Source organism: Zingiber officinale, chromosome 1B, assembly GCF_018446385.1.
Source record: "Zingiber officinale cultivar Zhangliang chromosome 1B, Zo_v1.1, whole genome shotgun sequence".
In the NCBI taxonomy this organism is placed as follows: domain Eukaryota; kingdom Viridiplantae; phylum Streptophyta; class Magnoliopsida; order Zingiberales; family Zingiberaceae; genus Zingiber; species Zingiber officinale.
In genome coordinates this window covers 152,488,154-152,505,879 of record NC_055986.1, presented here as the reverse complement: position 1 = coordinate 152,505,879, position 17,726 = coordinate 152,488,154, and the positions used below count along the sequence as shown (strand labels likewise).

Here is a 17,726-nt window from a genome sequence, read left to right as displayed (position 1 = left end):
ATTGTTAGGGTGTACAAATATAGTTGGAAGAAACAAAATTTATTTTGGGAGTTGCTATATTAGAAGTGCTTTCTCATTCGAAATAATTTAGATGCGATGCTTGTTTAGATTTTTTTTCAATAATATTTTTAATATTATGATAAATGTTTTAGGAAAAACAAAGGACATGTCAATTAAAGTTTTACGAGAAAATGAAAGAATTGGGGTTTAGATTTGAATTGTATTAGAATGAAATAATTAATAAATTTTCAAAAGTTTTCTACACATTGAATAAAGAAAGTAAACATATATTATGTAGCAAGTTGAAAGAAATCAAATTTCCTAATGGATGTCTTTAATATGACTCGATATGTGAGTATGTATAAGTTGAAGATGTTTAGAATGAAAATACTGTCACGTGTTTATATAAAAACTTATTTCAATAATTTTTCATGATCTATTTTCCAATAATATTTGACAAATATTCATAGAATTGAGCATGTTATTAGGGAATTTGCTATCGAAGTAATAGAAAAAGTGAAATTGCTAGCCTAGGAATGAGAGTTAGAGGCACACAGCTGAAAGAGCTCTATGGTAGAGCATGCAATTGAAATTGATGAGTTTAAAATAAATTGTAAAATACCGGAAATAGGCGAATATGAATAAGGGAATTTTCCGGAATTTTTGGATATTTTTCGGGGATTTTTCGGAGTTCGTACGGACGAGTTAACGGGGATAAAAACGGGGCCCGGAAAAGCCTGTTTAGTCTACCTCGTTTAAGCGAGGAAATGTTTATATTTACATTTCCTTTTCTTTTGTTTCTTTTTATTTCCTTATTTCCTCTTCTTATTCCTCACCTCGCCGAACCCAAGCCATCCCCGCAACTCTTCCCTTCTTCTTCTTCCCGACGCCGTGCCCTAACCGTCGGTCCGGCGGTTTCTTCCTCCCCGGAGTCTGCCCAAGCGCCGGCGAGCGCGAGCCACTGCTGGTCAAGCCGTCGGCTGTGCCCTAGTCTCCTTGTCGACGGCGCCGACACCCACAGAAGATTTCCTCTTCTCTGCCGCCACTGCCGATCCACCGCAGGTGCGTCTGTGCCCTAGTGTCTCCACCGACGCCGAGCAGTGCCGGCCATCTCTCCTCTTCCTCCATTCCGAGATTTTTCCAGCCGGTTCTTCTCGGACGCCCTCTGCCCTAGATTTGGGCCACAGCCGACCAAGCTCCTTGCCCTGAATCTGCCGAGCCTCACTTTCATCTCTTCTCCTCTGCCCTAGTTTTCCTGGTGTCGTTGTCTTGGTACCACACTGCCGCCGGCCATCAGGATCAGCCGAGTTCTGTGTGATTTTGGAGGTCACGGATTGGTGTGGTTTGGTTGGGAAGGGACTGCTGATACAGAGTTGAGATTTAGGTATGAAATGTTGGGCTTCAATTTGATTCATCTTGCAATCTTGAGATGTTGATGCAGTGTATTATCATAACATGTGTTGTTTGGGCAGTAACTTTGTGATCCCCAGCAGCGGCTCTGATCTTGTTTCAGCAACCAACGTCTTTGATTTTGGATCAACAGTGATACATACGAATTGAGGTAAGGAGTAGGGATTTGATGCATGATGTAGATGATTGTTAGATTTGGTAAATACATTGAATTAGGTTGGAATTGGATTATTATGATGATGAATTTGAAATAGGTTTATGTGTTTTTGGAATTAGGGTTTTTGCCCTAATTTAGGGTTAAAGAATTTATTTAGCTATTTATAGGAATTTAGCTAAATAATTCGTATATGTTTGGTATTACAGGACTTTGACGCGAGACGAGTATCTCGGAGTCAGATTGGACCTTTCTATTTTCGGAGGCGGGTACTTTTGACTTATGTCATTTGATATGCTTAGTAATTAAATTAACATGTTGCATTAATTGTGTTTCTTATCTGTTTCGGTTAATCACTACCCAAATCTTACATGCTTGATTGATTGATTGGTTTTGCATCTCAGGTATATTTTACCTGTTTGTACATGCTTATAGGGGTAGTGATATGCCATGCTTGACCATGTTCAGGACCTAGGTTTTTATACCTTCTGTGTACCTTTGATTCGATATGATTCGTTGACCTAGGGTGCACTTTTCTATATATATGGATTAGGTCAGGATGTTTATATGGTTATTGCCATGCATCATTTGCATGATTGCATGCTGTGCGATAGTCCGCTCCATTATTGTTGAGCACATCGCCAGTTACATGGATCTGCACACACCACCACTCATGGGTTAGTGGTCGATTCAGGCAGAGTGTGTTGCAGCAGGGACTCTGTTAGGCACCGTTGGTCCGCTCATGGGTAGTGTGACACAACGTGTTATCCGGCAGGGATTCCTCCCCGTCTTTGAGTACCGGGAGTTGAGAGCATTGCGCTCCCCCATCTATGATTTGGGGTAGGAGGATAGGTGTACTCCGACAGCATCCCGTCCACTCGGTCACTCATCAGGAGTAGTGACGACAGAGTGCACGGTTGGCACAGGCCGACCTAGTCGGCCTCACGTTGGTATGAGATGATCGATGGCGTCGGGGTGACCAGGGCGCATCATTGGCATCATATGCATGATGCATTTATTGCTGTGTTTGTGTTTCTCATTTATATGCTGCGTATTGTTTGGATACCTATGTTTGACATGCATACAGATTTCCTTATCCCTCGGATTGTTTGACCTTATACTCGGGACTGGTTAGTACAGTATTCTCTGTTTATTTCAGATGCATTCTTATTTTTTATCACGATGCGCATGATTAGTGCTAGGTGTTGTTTCTTTACTTTGCATATCAATGTACGCTGAGTGTTGGACTCACCCGCCTCCATTGTTGTTATTTTCAGGTTGATGCTGTCGGAGGGAGTTCCAGTCGCTAGTCCCCACTGCACGTAGTGCTACTCCACTCTTGGTTTTGAGTTGTTTCATTTTAGCTTTTCGCTATCGGACTTTATTTTAGTTTTGTTTTGGACTTACATATGGATATTGTATGGAATCTTTCCGTTGGATGAACTTTTAGTATGATTTGGATTTACTCTACTACATGCTTGGCAGAAGAGGTAAAAAAAATCGGATTTGGCTTTACGGTGTAGTTGAGTAGGGTTGATTTCAAGTCAGTATTATTCTGCGTGGTTGTGTATGATAGCTGAATATATATATAAGCTGCGTGGTGATTGATTTTCATTATTATTATTCCTTAGAATGCTACTTTATTAGTCTTGTGAAAATTTTGATATAGAGTGTTTTAAATTTTCTCGGACAGGGACTCTTCTTGGGCGTGACAATTTAGTGGTATCGGAGCAGGTATACGATACTGTGCTTAAGTTTTACGATCTTTGTTTCGTATTTTGCATAGTTGGTATAACTTGATACCAATATATGGTATCGGGCGCCAAGTTTGGCGATACTTGTTGGATTTTGTGTTTTGGATTTTCGGGTTTATCTGATACCAATTTATTGGTATCAGAGCAGGTTATGGATACCTGCTTTTGGTATTCTGGATATTTGGGTTAGCCAGGTTTGCGAGTCAAACTGGGCATTTTCGGATTTTCGATATGGTTATGTTTCGGATTTCCGTTTCGGATTTATATGGATTTCCAGTGTTTGTTTTTCTCGTACGGAATTCTGAGGTCATTTTGGGGACTGGACAGCGATGGAACATCTCCAGACGGCATATAGGTATGATGTTTAATTTTATAGTTTATGACAGGTATTAGCATTCTTTATTTAGTACCTGTCTGGTTGCTTTAGCACATATTACTTGTGATGGGTTAGCCATTGAGGATGGTTGACCTTAATAGAGATAAAGGATTATAATCTCTGGTGATATTTCTTATCATACCATCAGTAGTGTTAGCTTCTGTTACTACTCGTAGGAGATGGAGGCACATACTAGCCTCTGCTATTGTTAGCTGGGTAGTGGATGATACCTACATATTTCTGTTGACTTAGCCAGGAGAGTTTTATACTCATATCTTTTGGATATTAGGGTACCAGGTACGATGGAAATTGGTCATTGGGGGTTACCATGTTTGATCATTGTTGAGAATGATTTGAGGTTGAGGGATATTGTGAGATCAGATATTATGATATGTTGATTTCTAATGATTTATGAGAGTAAATGTTATGTGGTTGTCTGATGATCAATTACTAGATATTTGTTTTGATGATCTATTAGTGGATAACTATTTTGATGATTTATATTTGGGTTGTCATTGATGGTGACATAGTGAGTGTCATTTATGATATTCACAGGTTTGATGATTATGGTTGGTGATCAGATTATAAATTGGGTGCTGGAGAGTTTACGGTTGAATGTGCCTATGAGATTTTAATAAATCTGGTTAATTTTGGTTAGTTAACAGGATGATAAAATTGATATTTGTTTCATCTGATATTGAACTATGTGGATAAATAATGATTTGATGTTTTGAATGCTAACTTACCCTCATGGAGAGTAGAGACTTATTCATCTGATATTAGTGGGCTGATATTTTTGAGGATAAAAAAAAAATGAGGGTGTCTCGATGATATTGAATTCTAGTTTTTTCTTTTGGGTCGTACACATTTATTCATATGATATTATGTGGATTGACATTCTCTAGTTTGAGATGATGTATTAGTGTTGAATTGACCCATGAACTGATTTAGTTATTTGATAATGTAGTATACCATTTGATCGTGGTTTGATATACCTTAGTTGCTTGTGGAGGATTAAGGTATTCTTGATTAGTTAGTAGATGAATGATTTAGTTTTGTTGGTTGATCAGTAGAGGATTGTCATACTCTATTTTTAGAGGTTTGAACTTTTAGGTTGTTTGTGCTTAGTTATGTATCTAGAGCACATTTGAGTACATGCTTTGTACTGACGTGGAAAGGACGGATTCAGCCGTATATCATTGTCGGCTTGGATAGTTTATAGCGGATCGATGTATCCTATTCCATGAAGACTTTAACCGTGGACTGTATATACTTGGTGGGATAACTTAGAGGGTGCGTTGGGATATGTGACCCCGCTGGTGTAAGGAAGTGTAGAGCTAATTGCTTAACACCTATGGGATACAATCGTTACTAGTGTATACTGGGAGAGTACATTTGGATTTATGATGATAAAATCTTCCCATTAGATATAGTCTTAGTAGCATATGGCATTGACTTGCAATGTTATACCAGGGTGTGTATACCTTTCTTGTCCGATACTAGTTCCTTTGAACTTAGAGCAGGGTTGTTACTGGATGATTAGGCTACTTTATTTTGGGTTACTTTTGAGTGATGTATTCATGCTTGATACATATGCATGAATCTTGTTTAGATGTACCCGTAATCCATGAGTGTTGGTAGCATAAGGTTGGTCTCTTTGATTGAGCTGGTATGCTCATTTTACATGTCTATGTTGCATGTAATTTTGATTGTTGTGTGTTGTAAGAGTCTTGTGGAAGACTGTCGATTTGCAAATAGTATATGTATCCATGTTCTGATATGGTTTGTAGGTTTCTTATGGATCATAGCTATGTAGTTCGGTGTATGTATCGGGAGGTATTATTGAAGATGTCTTGTTGATTAAATCCGAGATGTAGTATAAGTACATCGGTGGTGTTTTGATGGAGGCATTTGTCGATTTAATCTGAGTTGTGATATGTATATATGTGTTTGGTGTGGTATTTGAGGTATCTTTTTGATTTGTGAGTGCACCTGGGTTTGTATGTTTTATTGGAAGCATATGTTGGTTATACTATATGTTATGTGAGTGCTGTTTGAGGTGTATTGTTGATTTTACCTATGTTGATTTTGCACACGGGTTCGGTATGCATTGTTGGAGATATCACGATGATTTATACCTATGTTGTGAGTAGGTTTGGTGTGTAATAATTGGAGGTTTTTGTTGATCATACATATGTTGTGTGAGCATGTGTGCTAGGTGTATTATTGGTAGCAGTATGATGATTCTACTTATACTGAATGCAGAATGTGGAGTGACTGCATTATGTCGTTTGTTGGATTAACCCATCAACTAATTTTCCTATCAGTGGATGACCCACTAGGATGCTGATAGAGTTGATGATGGATTTGATTAGTTACTAGGTAGTTATAGCCTAGGCTAACCACAGTGATTTGTGGTAGAGAGATCTTGTACAATCTCTAGCTGGATAGTTAGGTGCCTTGGGGTACTTATGTATTATTTTGTGGTGAGCGTTGCTCCCACATATCACGGATTGCTGGTAGCGGAGCATTGCTCCTATATTTATTGCAGATACATATTTCAGATTATTTGTGGTGGAGTGTTGCTCCCACATATTGAGGATTTCTTGTGGTAGAGCGTTGCTCCCACATATGTGGTGTTTCCTGTGATGGAGCGTTGCTCTCACCCTGGAGGATTTATTCTTTGGTGATTTATGTTATTGATGATCATATTTTTCGATTTATTATTGGAGATCTTATGGATAGGAATGTCTGTGATACGGACATTATGTGTCTTGATTTTTGTCATATAGGCTTACAGTGCCTTAGATGTTTTCAGGGACTCGATGATCCTGGTATGTCGAGGATGTTTGGATGGGTTTCCATTATCTTTGTGGACGATGTTGTGACCTATTACGGATCCGAGGTGAGTCACGTACACTACCTTTGCATAGATCTAGAGATGATTCGACGAGAACATCTATATGTGATTATCAGTAGTGCTGGTTTGGATTGTTTTATGTGAGATGTTTGAGCCACACGGTCACCAATAGAAGTATACCGTGGTTCCACATGAGATCGAGATTGTTACCGTCGGGAGTAGACGGAGTCAATAGAAGAGGCTTGTAACCTCCTTTGTTTGGCCGATATTTCCGGAGATACGTTGAGGGTTTCTCACGGATTGCTATGTCACTTACACGCCTGACCATGAAAGGCGTGAAGTTTATTTAGACTGAGGATTTCAAGATCAGCTTCTAGGAGCTGAAGCGGAGACGAGTGTCGACTTTGATTTTTGGTTTTTACCTTCGGAAGAGGACGAAATTTGTCCTCTACACCGACACGTTTCTACAGGGTATGGGTGCTGTTCTGTTGCAGCACGGTTGAGTATTCTTATATACTTCTTGATAGTTGGGGGAGCCTGAGAAGAAAATACTCAATTCATGATCTGGAGTTGACTGCTATTATTTTTGCCCGAAGATTTGGCAGCAGTACCTGTATGATATTACATTGAGATTCTCACTGACCATCGGAGTCTCAAATATCTGTTTCACTCAGAAGGAACTTAATTTTCGACCGAGGAGATAGATGGAGTTCCTGAAGGATTATGATTGTACCATTAGCTATCACCTGGGAAAAGCTAATGTGGTTGTCGATGCACTTAGCCAAAAGTCCAGAGGGACTTTAGCTTGCCACCGAGTTGTGGTCACAGATTTGATTCAGGATTTCTCTGAGTTAGACATTGAGGAGCAGGGACAGACAGAGCATGGTATTCTTGTTACGATGGTTGCTCAGTCGTCGATCAGGAAGAGAATCCGAGAGACCCAGTTGTTGAGACCTCATAGAGCTCAACGTGAGGCAAAGTGGTCCATATTATCGGACAGAGGATGTCAGACGCATAAGACTGCCAGAAGTGTTATGCTGACCGGAGTCGGAGACCCTTAGGGTTCTCCATTTGCGACCAGGTATTTCTGCGAGTTTCACCATGAAAGGGGTGAAGAGATTTGGCCTCAGAGGTAAGCTAGCTCCGCGGTAAATTGGCCCTTTCGAGATTTCGGAAAGGATTGGAGCAGTAGCTTATCGGTTGGCACTATTGTCGTCCTTGGCAGGCGTTCACGCCGTATTCCACGTATCTACGCTGAGGAGATACGTGCCCGACCCGACCCATGTGTTGGAAGATATTCCAGTTCCAGTTCAGCCTGACATTACATATGAGGAGGTTCCGGTACGGATTCTCGACCGGAAAGAGCGTCAGTTGCGGAACAAGACTATCCAGCTGGTTAAAGTCGGATGGCAGCATCATTCAGACGAGGAGGCTACTTGGGAGCTCGAGGATACCATCCGAGCTTGATACCCCCATCTTTTCACTTGAGGATGTGATTTAAATTACCGTTCAGCATTTATACTCTAAATCTGTTGTTGGTACTTGCTGATGGTAGATAACGAAATTTGGGGACCAAATTTTTATTAGTGGGGGAGAATGTAAAATACCGGAAATAGGCGAATATGAATAAGGGAATTTTCCGGAATTTTTGGACATTTTTCGGGGATTTTTCGGAGTTCGTACGGACGAGTTAACGGGGATAAAAACGGGGCCCGGAAAAGCCTGTTTAGTCTACCTCGTTTAAGCGAGGAAATGTTTATATTTACATTTCCTTTTCTTTTGTTTCTTTTTATTTCCTTATTTCCTCTTCTTATTCCTCACCTCGCCGAACCCAAGCCATCCCCGCAACTCTTCCCTTCTTCTTCCCGACGCCGTGCCCTAACCGTCGGTCCGGCGGTTTCTTCCTCCCCGGAGTCTGCCCAAGCGCCGGCGAGCGCGAGCCACTGCTGGTCAAGCCGTCGGCTGTGCCCTAGTCTCCTTGTCGACGGCGCCGACACCCACAGAAGATTTCCTCTTCTCTGCCGACGCCGAAACCAATTCTCCTTCCCTTCCTGCGACGCCGACGCCACTGCCGATCCACCGCAGGTGCGTCTGTGCCCTAGTGTTTCCACCGACGCCGAGCAGTGCCGGCCATCTCTCCTCTTCCTCCATTTCGAGATTTTTTTCCAGCCGATTCTTCTCGGACGCCCTCTGCCCTAGATTTGGGCCACAGCCGACCAAGCTCTCTAACGCCGGTCACCTCGACTCCTCCTCTTGTCTCTCGCGACACAGCCGCCTTGCTTCTGCCTTAGCCTCCAGCCGAGTTCTGTGTGATTTTGGAGGTCACAGATTGGTGTGGTTTGGTTGGGAAGGGACTGCTGATACAGAGTTGAGATTTAGGTATGAAATGTTGGGCTTCAATTTGATTCATCTTGCAATCTTGAGATGTTGATGCAGTGTATTATCATAACATGTGTTGTTTGGGCAGTAACTTTGTGATCCCCAGCAGCGGCTCTGATCTTGTTTCAGCAACCAACGTCTTTGATTTTGGATCAACAGTGATACATACGAATTGAGGTAAGGAGTAGGGATTTGATGCATGATGTAGATGATTGTTAGATTTGGTAAATACATTGAATTAGGTTGGAATTGGATTATTATGATGATGAATTTGAAATAGGTTTATGTGTTTTTGGAATTAGGGTTTTTGCCCTAATTTAGGGTTAAAGAATTTATTTAGCTATTTATAGGAATTTAGCTAAATAATTCGTATATGTTTGGTATTATAGGATTTTGACGCGAGACGAGTATCTCGGAGTCAGATTGGACCTTTCTATTTTCGGAGGCGGGTACTTTTGACTTATGTCATTTGATATGCTTAGTAATTAAATTAACATGTTGCATTAATTGTGTTTCTTATCATTTCGGTTAATCACTACCCAAATCTTACATGCTTGATTGATTGATTGGTTTTGCATCTCAGGTATATTTTACCTGTTTGTACATGCTTATAGGGGTAGTGATATGCCATGCTTGACCATGTTCAGGACCTAGGTTTTATACCTTCTGTGTACCTTTGATTCGATATGATTCGTTGACCTAGGGTGCACTTTTCTATATATATGGATTAGGTCAGGATGTTTATATGGTTATTGCCATGCATCATTTGCATGATTGCATGCTGTGCGATAGTCCGCTCCATTATTGTTGAGCACATCGCCAGTTACATGGATCTGCACACACCACCACTCATGGGTTAGTGGTCGATTCAGGCTGAGTGTGTTGCAGCAGGGACTCTGTTAGGCACCGTTGGTCCGCTCATGGGTAGTGTGACACAACGTGTTATCCGGCAGGGATTCCTCCCCGTCTTTGAGTGAGTACCGGGAGTTGAGAGCATTGCGGTAGGAGGATAGGTGTACTCGAACAGCATTCCGTCCACTCGGTCACTCATCAGGAGTAGTGACGACAGAGTGCACGGTTGTCACAGCCCTACCCACTCGGCCTCACTATTGTGTGAGATGATCGACTGGCGTCAGGGGTGACCAGGACGCATCATTGGCATCATATGCATGATGCATTTATTGCTTGTGTTTGTGTTTGCTGCATTTATATGCTGCATATTGTTTGGATACCTATGTTTGACATGCATACAGGATTTCCTTATCCCTCGGACTGTTTGACCTTATACTCAGGACCTGGTTAGTACAGTATTCTCTGTTTATTTCAGATGCATTCTTATCTTTCTTATCAGGAGACTGTACGCATGATTAGTGCTAGGTGTTGTTTCTTTACTTTGCATATCAACTGTACCTGCTGAGTGTTGGACTCACCCCGCCTCCATTGTTGTTATTTTCAGGTTGATGCTGTCAGGAGGGAGTTCCAGTCGCTAGTCCCCACTGCACGTAGTGCTACTCCGCTGCTGGTTTTTGAGTTGTTTCATTTTAGCTTTTCGCTATCAGACTTTATTTTAGTTTTGTTTTGGACTTACATATGGATATTGTATGGAATCTTTCCGTTGGATGAACTTTTCGTATGATTTGGATTTACTCTACTACATGCCTGCCTGAACGGCAGAAGAGGTAAGAAAAAAATCGGATTTGGGCTTTACGAGTGTAGTTGAGTAGGGTTGATTTCGAGTCAGAGTATTATTACTGCGTGGTTGTGTCAGCCAGAGGCTGAATATATATATATAAACTGCGTGGTGATTGATTTTCATTACTGTTATTATTCCAGCCGTCTGTGGCTGAGTATTTAGTGCTTGTAGAAAATTTTGATTGTCCGCCGTACAGGGGAGATGCTGCCGAAATTTTCTCGGACAGGGACTCTTCTGGAGGCGTGACAATTTAGTGGTATCAGAGCAGGTATACGATACTTGCTGTGTGTTCTGGATTTTTACGATCTTTGTTTTCGTATTTTGCATAGTTGGTATAACCTGATACCAATTGATATGGTATCAGAGCGCCAAGTTTGGCGATACTTGTTGGATTTTTGTGTTTTGGATTTTCGGGATTTATCTGATACCAATTTATTGGTATCAGAGCAGGTTATGGATACCGCTTTTGGTATTCGGATATTTGGGTTAGCCAGGTTTGCGAGTCAAACCGGGCATTTTCGGATTTTCGATATGGTTATGTTTCGGATTTCCGTTTCGGATTTATATGGATTTCCGGTGTTTTTCTCGTACGGAATTTCGAGGTCATTTTGGGACTGGACAGCGATGGAACATCTCCAGACGGCATATAGGTATGATGTTTAATTTTATAGTTTATGACAGGTATTAGCATTCTTTATTTAGTACCTGTCTGGTTGCTTTAGCACATATTACTTGTGATGGGTTAGCCATTGAGGATGGTTGACCTTAATAGAGATAAAGGATTATAATCTCTGGTGATATTTCTTATCATACCATCAGTAGTGTTAGCTTCTGTTACTACTCGTAGGAGATGGAGGCACATACTAGCCTCTGCTATTGTTAGCTGGGTAGTGGATGATACCTACATATTTCTGTTGACTTAGCCAGGAGAGTTTTATACTCATATCTTTTGGATATTAGGGTACCAGGTACGATGGAAATTGATCATTGGGGGTTACCATGTTTGATCATTGTTGAGAATGATTTGAGGTTGAGGGATATTGTGAGATCAGATATTATGATATGTTGATTTCTAATGATTTATGAGAGTAAATGTTATGTGGTTGTCTGATGATCAATTACTAGATATTTGTTTTGATGATCTATTAGTGGATAACTATTTTGATGATTTATATTTGGGTTGTCATTGATGGTGACATAGTGAGTGTCATTTATGATATTTACAGGTTTGATGATTATGGTTGGTGATCAGATTATAAATTGGGTGCTGGAGAGTTTACGGTTGAATGTGCCTATGAGATTTTAATAAATCTGGTTAATTGTGGTTAGTTAACAGGATGATAAAATTGATATTTGTTTCATCTGATATTGAACTATGTGGATAAATAATGATTTGATGTTTTGAATGCTAACTTACCCTCATGGAGAGTAGAGACTTATTCATCTGATATTAGTGGGCTGATATTTTTGAGGATAAAAAAAAAATGAGGGTGTCTCGATGATATTGAATTCTAGTTTTTTCTTTTGGGTCGTACACATTTATTCATATGATATTATGTGGATTGACATTCTCTAGTTTGAGATGATGTATTAGTGTTGAATTGACCCATGAACTGATTTAGTTATTTGATAATGTAGTATACCATTTGATCGTGGTTTGATATACCTTAGTTGCTTATGGAGGATTAAGGTATTCTTGATTAGTTAGTAGATGAATGATTTAGTTTTGTTGGTTGATCAGTAGAGGATTGTCATACTCTATTTTTAGAGGTTTGAACTTTTAGGTTGTTTGTGCTTAGTTATGTATCTAGAGCACATTTGAGTACATGCTTTGTACTGACGTGGAAAGGACAGATTCAGCCGTATATCATTGTCGGCTTGGATAGTTTATAGCGGATCGATGTATCCTATTCCATGAAGACTTTAACCGTGGACTGTATATACTTGGTGGGATAACTTAGAGGGTGCGTTGGGATATGTGACCCCGCTGGTGTAAGGAAGTGTAGAGCTAATTGCTTAACACCTATGGGATACAATCGTTACTAGTGTATACTGGGAGAGTACATTTGGATTTATGATGATAAAATCTTCCCATTAGATATAGTCTTAGTAGCATATGGCATTGACTTGCAATGTTATACCAGGGTGTGTATACCTTTCTTGTCCGATACTAGTTCCTTTGAACTTAGAGCAGGGTTGTTACTGGATGATTAGGCTACTTTATTTTGGGTTACTTTTGAGTGATGTATTCATGCTTGATACATATGCATGAATCTTGTTTAGATGTACCCGTAATCCATGAGTGTTGGTAGCATAAGGTTGGTCTCTTTGATTGAGCTGGTATGCTCATTTTACATGTCTATGTTGCATGTAATTTTGATTGTTGTGTGTTGTAAGAGTCTTGTGGAAGACTGTCGATTTGCAAATAGTATATGTATCCATGTTCTGATATGGTTTGTAGGTTTCTTATGGATCATAGCTATGTAGTTCGGTGTATGTATCGGGAGGTATTATTGAAGATGTCTTGTTGATTAAATCCGAGATGTAGTATAAGTACATCGGTGGTGTTTTGATGGAGGCATTTGTCGATTTAATCTGAGTTGTGATATGTATATATGTGTTTGGTGTGGTATTTGAGGTATCTTTTTGATTTGTGAGTGCACCTGGGTTTGTATGTTTTATTGGAAGCATATGTTGGTTATACTATATGTTATGTGAGTGCTGTTTGAGGTGTATTGTTGATTTTACCTATGTTGATTTTGCACACGGGTTCGGTATGCATTGTTGGAGATATCACGATGATTTATACCTATGTTGTGAGTAGGTTTGGTGTGTAATAATTGGAGGTTTTTGTTGATCATACATATGTTGTGTGAGCATGTGTGCTAGGTGTATTATTGGTAGCAGTATGATGATTCTACTTATACTGAATGCAGAATGTGGAGTGACTGCATTATGTCGTTTGTTGGATTAACCCATCAACTAATTTTCCTATCAGTGGATGACCCACTAGGATGCTGATAGAGTTGATGATGGATTTGATTAGTTACTAGGTAGTTATAGCCTAGGCTAACCACAGTGATTTGTGGTAGAGAGATCTTGTACAATCTCTAGCTGGATAGTTAGGTGCCTTGGGGTACTTATGTATTATTTTGTGGTGAGCGTTGCTCCCACATATCACGGATTGCTGGTAGCGGAGCATTGCTCCTATATTTATTGCAGATACATATTTCAGATTATTTGTGGTGGAGTGTTGCTCCCACATATTGAGGATTTCTTGTGGTAGAGCGTTGCTCCCACATATGTGGTGTTTCCTGTGATGGAGCGTTGCTCTCACCCTGGAGGATTTATTCTTTGGTGATTTATGTTATTGATGATCATATTTTTTTTCGATTTATTATTGGAGATCTTATGGATAGGAATGTCTGTGATACGGACATTATGTGTCTTGATTTTTGTCATATAGGCTTACAGTGCCTTAGATGTTTTCAGGGACTCGATGATCCTGGTATGTCGAGGATGTTTGGATGGGTTTCCATTATCTTTGTGGACGATGTTGTGACCTATTACGGATCCGAGGTGAGTCACGTACACTACCTTTGCATAGATCTAGAGATGATTCGACGAGAACATCTATATGTGATTATCAGTAGTGCTGGTTTGGATTGTTTTATGTGAGATGTTTGAGCCACACGGTCACCAATAGAAGTATACCGTGGTTCCACATGAGATCGAGATTGTTACCGTCGGGAGTAGACGGAGTCAATAGAAGAGGCTTGTAACCTCCTTTGTTTGGCCGATATTTCCGGAGATACGTTGAGGGTTTCTCACGGATTGCTATGTCACTTACACGCCTGACCATGAAAGGCGTGAAGTTTATTTAGACTGAGGATTTCAAGATCAGCTTCTAGGAGCTGAAGCGAAGACTAGTGTCGGCTTCGATTTTTGGTTTTTACTTTCTAGAGAGGACGGATTTGTCCTCTACACCGACACGTTTCTACAGGGTATGGGTGCTGTTCTGATGCAGCACGGTTGAGTATTCTTATATACTTCTTGATAGTTGGGGGAGCCTGAGAAGAAAATACTCAGTTCATGATCTGGAGTTGACTGCTATTATTTTTGCCCGAAGATTTGGCGGCAGTACCTGTATGATATTACATTGAGATTCTCACTGACCATCGGAGTCTCAAATATCTGTTTCACTCAGAAGGAACTTAATCTTCGACCGAGGAGATAGATGGAGTTCCTGAAGGATTATGATTGTACCATTAGCTATCACCTGGGAAAAGCTAATGTGGTTGTCGATGCACTTAGCCAAAAGTCCAGAGGGACTTTAGCTTGCCACCGAGTTGTGGTCACAGATTTGATTCAGGATTTCTCTGAGTTAGACATTGAGGAGCAGGGACAGACAGAGCATGGTATTCTTGTTACGATGGTTGCTCAGTCGTCGATCAGGAAGAGAATCCGAGAGACCCAGTTGTTGAGACCTCATAGAGCTCAACGTGAGGCAAAGTGGTCCATATTATCGGACAGAGGATGTCAGACGCATAAGACTGCCAGAAGTGTTATGCTGACCGGAGTCGGAGACCCTTAGGGTTCTCCATTTGCGACCAGGTATTTCTGCGAGTTTCACCATGAAAGGGGTGAAGAGATTTGGCCTCAGAGGTAAGCTAGCTCCGCGGTAAATTGGCCCTTTCGAGATTTCGGAAAGGATTGGAGCAGTAGCTTATCGGTTGGCACTATTGTCGTCCTTGGCAGGCGTTCACGCCGTATTCCACGTATCTACGCTGAGGAGATACGTGCCCGACCCGACCCATGTGTTGGAAGATATTCCAGTTCCAGTTCAGCCTGACATTACATATGAGGAGGTTCCGGTACGGATTCTCGACCGGAAAGAGCGTCAGTTGCGGAACAAGACTATCCGGCTGGTTAAAGTCGGATGGCAGCATCATTCAGACGAGGAGGCTACTTGGGAGCTCGAGGATACCATCCGAGCTTGATACCCCCATCTTTTCACTTGAGGATGTGATTTAAATTACCGTTCAGCATTTATACTCTAAATCTGTTGTTGGTACTTGCTGATGGTAGATAACGAAATTTGGGGACCAAATTTTTATTAGTGGGGGAGAATGTAAAATACCGGAAATAGGCGAATATGAATAAGGGAATTTTCCGGAATTTTTGGACATTTTTCGGGGATTTTTCGGAGTTCGTACGGACGAGTTAACGGGGATAAAAACGGGGCCCGGAAAAGCCTGTTTAGTCTACCTCGTTTAAGCGAGGAAATGTTTATATTTACATTTCCTTTTCTTTTGTTTCTTTTTATTTCCTTATTTCCTCTTCTTATTCCTCACCTCGCCGAACCCAAGCCATCCCCGCAACTCTTCCCTTCTTCTTCCCGACGCCGTGCCCTAACCGTCGGTCCGGTGGTTTCTTCCTCCCCGGAGTCTGCCCAAGCGCCGGCGAGCGCGAGCCACTGCTGGTCAAGCCGTCGGCTGTGCCCTAGTCTCCTTGTCGACGGCGCCGACACCCACAGAAGATTTCCTCTTCTCTGCCGACGCCGAAACCAATTCTCCTTCCCTTCCTGCGACGCCGACGCCACTGCCGATCCACCGCAGGTGCGTCTGTGCCCTAGTGTTTCCACCGACGCCGAGCAGTGCCGGCCATCTCTCCTCTTCCTCCATTTCGAGATTTTTTTCCAACCGATTCTTCTCGGACGCCCTCTGCCCTAGATTTGGGCCACAGCCGACCAAGCTCCTTGCCCTGAATCTGCCGAGCCTCACTTTCATCTCTTCTCCTCTGCCCTAGTTTTCCTGGTGTCGTTGTCTTGGTACCACACTGCCGCCGGCCATCAGGATCAGCCGAGTTCTGTGTGATTTTGGAGGTCACGGATTGGTGTGGTTTGGTTGGGAAGGGACTGCTGATACAGAGTTGAGATTTAGGTATGAAATGTTGGGCTTCAATTTGATTCATCTTGCAATCTTGAGATGTTGATGCAGTGTATTATCATAACATGTGTTGTTTGGGCAGTAACTTTGTGATCCCCAGCAGCGGCTCTGATCTTGTTTCAGCAGCCAACGTCTTTGATTTTGGATCAACAGTGATACATACGAATTGAGGTAAGGAGTAGGGATTTGATGCATGATGTAGATGATTGTTAGATTTGGTAAATACATTGAATTAGGTTGGAATTGGATTATTATGATGATGAATTTGAAATAGGTTTATGTGTTTTTGGAATTAGGGTTTTTGCCCTAATTTAGGGTTAAAGAATTTATTTAGCTATTTATAGGAATTTAGCTAAATAATTCGTATATGTTTGGTATTACAGGACTTTGACGCGAGACGAGTATCTCGGAGTCAGATTGGACCTTTCTATTTTCGGAGGCGGGTACTTTTGACTTATGTCATTTGATATGCTTAGTAATTAAATTAACATGTTGCATTAATTGTGTTTCTTATCTGTTTCGGTTAATCACTACCCAAATCTTACATGCTTGATTGATTGATTGGTTTTGCATCTCAGGTATATTTTACCTGTTTGTACATGCTTATAGGGGTAGTGATATGCCATGCTTGACCATGTTCAGGACCTAGGTTTTTATACCTTCTGTGTACCTTTGATTCGATATGATTCGTTGACCTAGGGTGCACTTTTCTATATATATGGATTAGGTCAGGATGTTTATATGGTTATTGCCATGCATCATTTGCATGATTGCATGCTGTGCGATAGTCCGCTCCATTATTGTTGAGCACATCGCCGGTTACCTGCACACACCACCACTCATGGGTTAGTGGTCGATTCAGGCGAGTGTGTTGCAGCAGGGACTCCGTTAGGCACCGTTGGTCCGCTCATGGGTAGTGTGACACAACGTGTTATCCGCAGGGATTCCTCCCGTCTTTGAGTACAGTGAGAGCATTGCGCTCCCCATCTATGATTTGGGGTAGGAGGATAGGTGTACTCGACAACATCCCGTCCACTCGGTCACTCATCGGGAGTAGTGACGACAGAGTGCACGGTTGTCACACCCTACCCACTCGGCCTCACTTTTGTATGAGATGATCGTCGGGGGTGACCAGCATCATTGGCATCATAT

The 17,726-nt window shown here is 41.4% G+C and overlaps 1 long non-coding RNA gene across 1 annotated transcript; it reads left to right on the top strand.

Moving 5' to 3' along the window:
- The first annotated feature begins 1,062 nt into the window (after positions 1 to 1,062).
- On the top strand, positions 1,063 to 1,826 carry LOC122010022. The gene is made up of 3 exons (XR_006119770.1): positions 1,063 to 1,384; positions 1,473 to 1,561; positions 1,774 to 1,826. It is a non-coding gene; the product is annotated as an uncharacterized LOC122010022 (long non-coding RNA).
- The last annotated feature ends 15,900 nt before the right edge of the window (positions 1,827 to 17,726 follow it).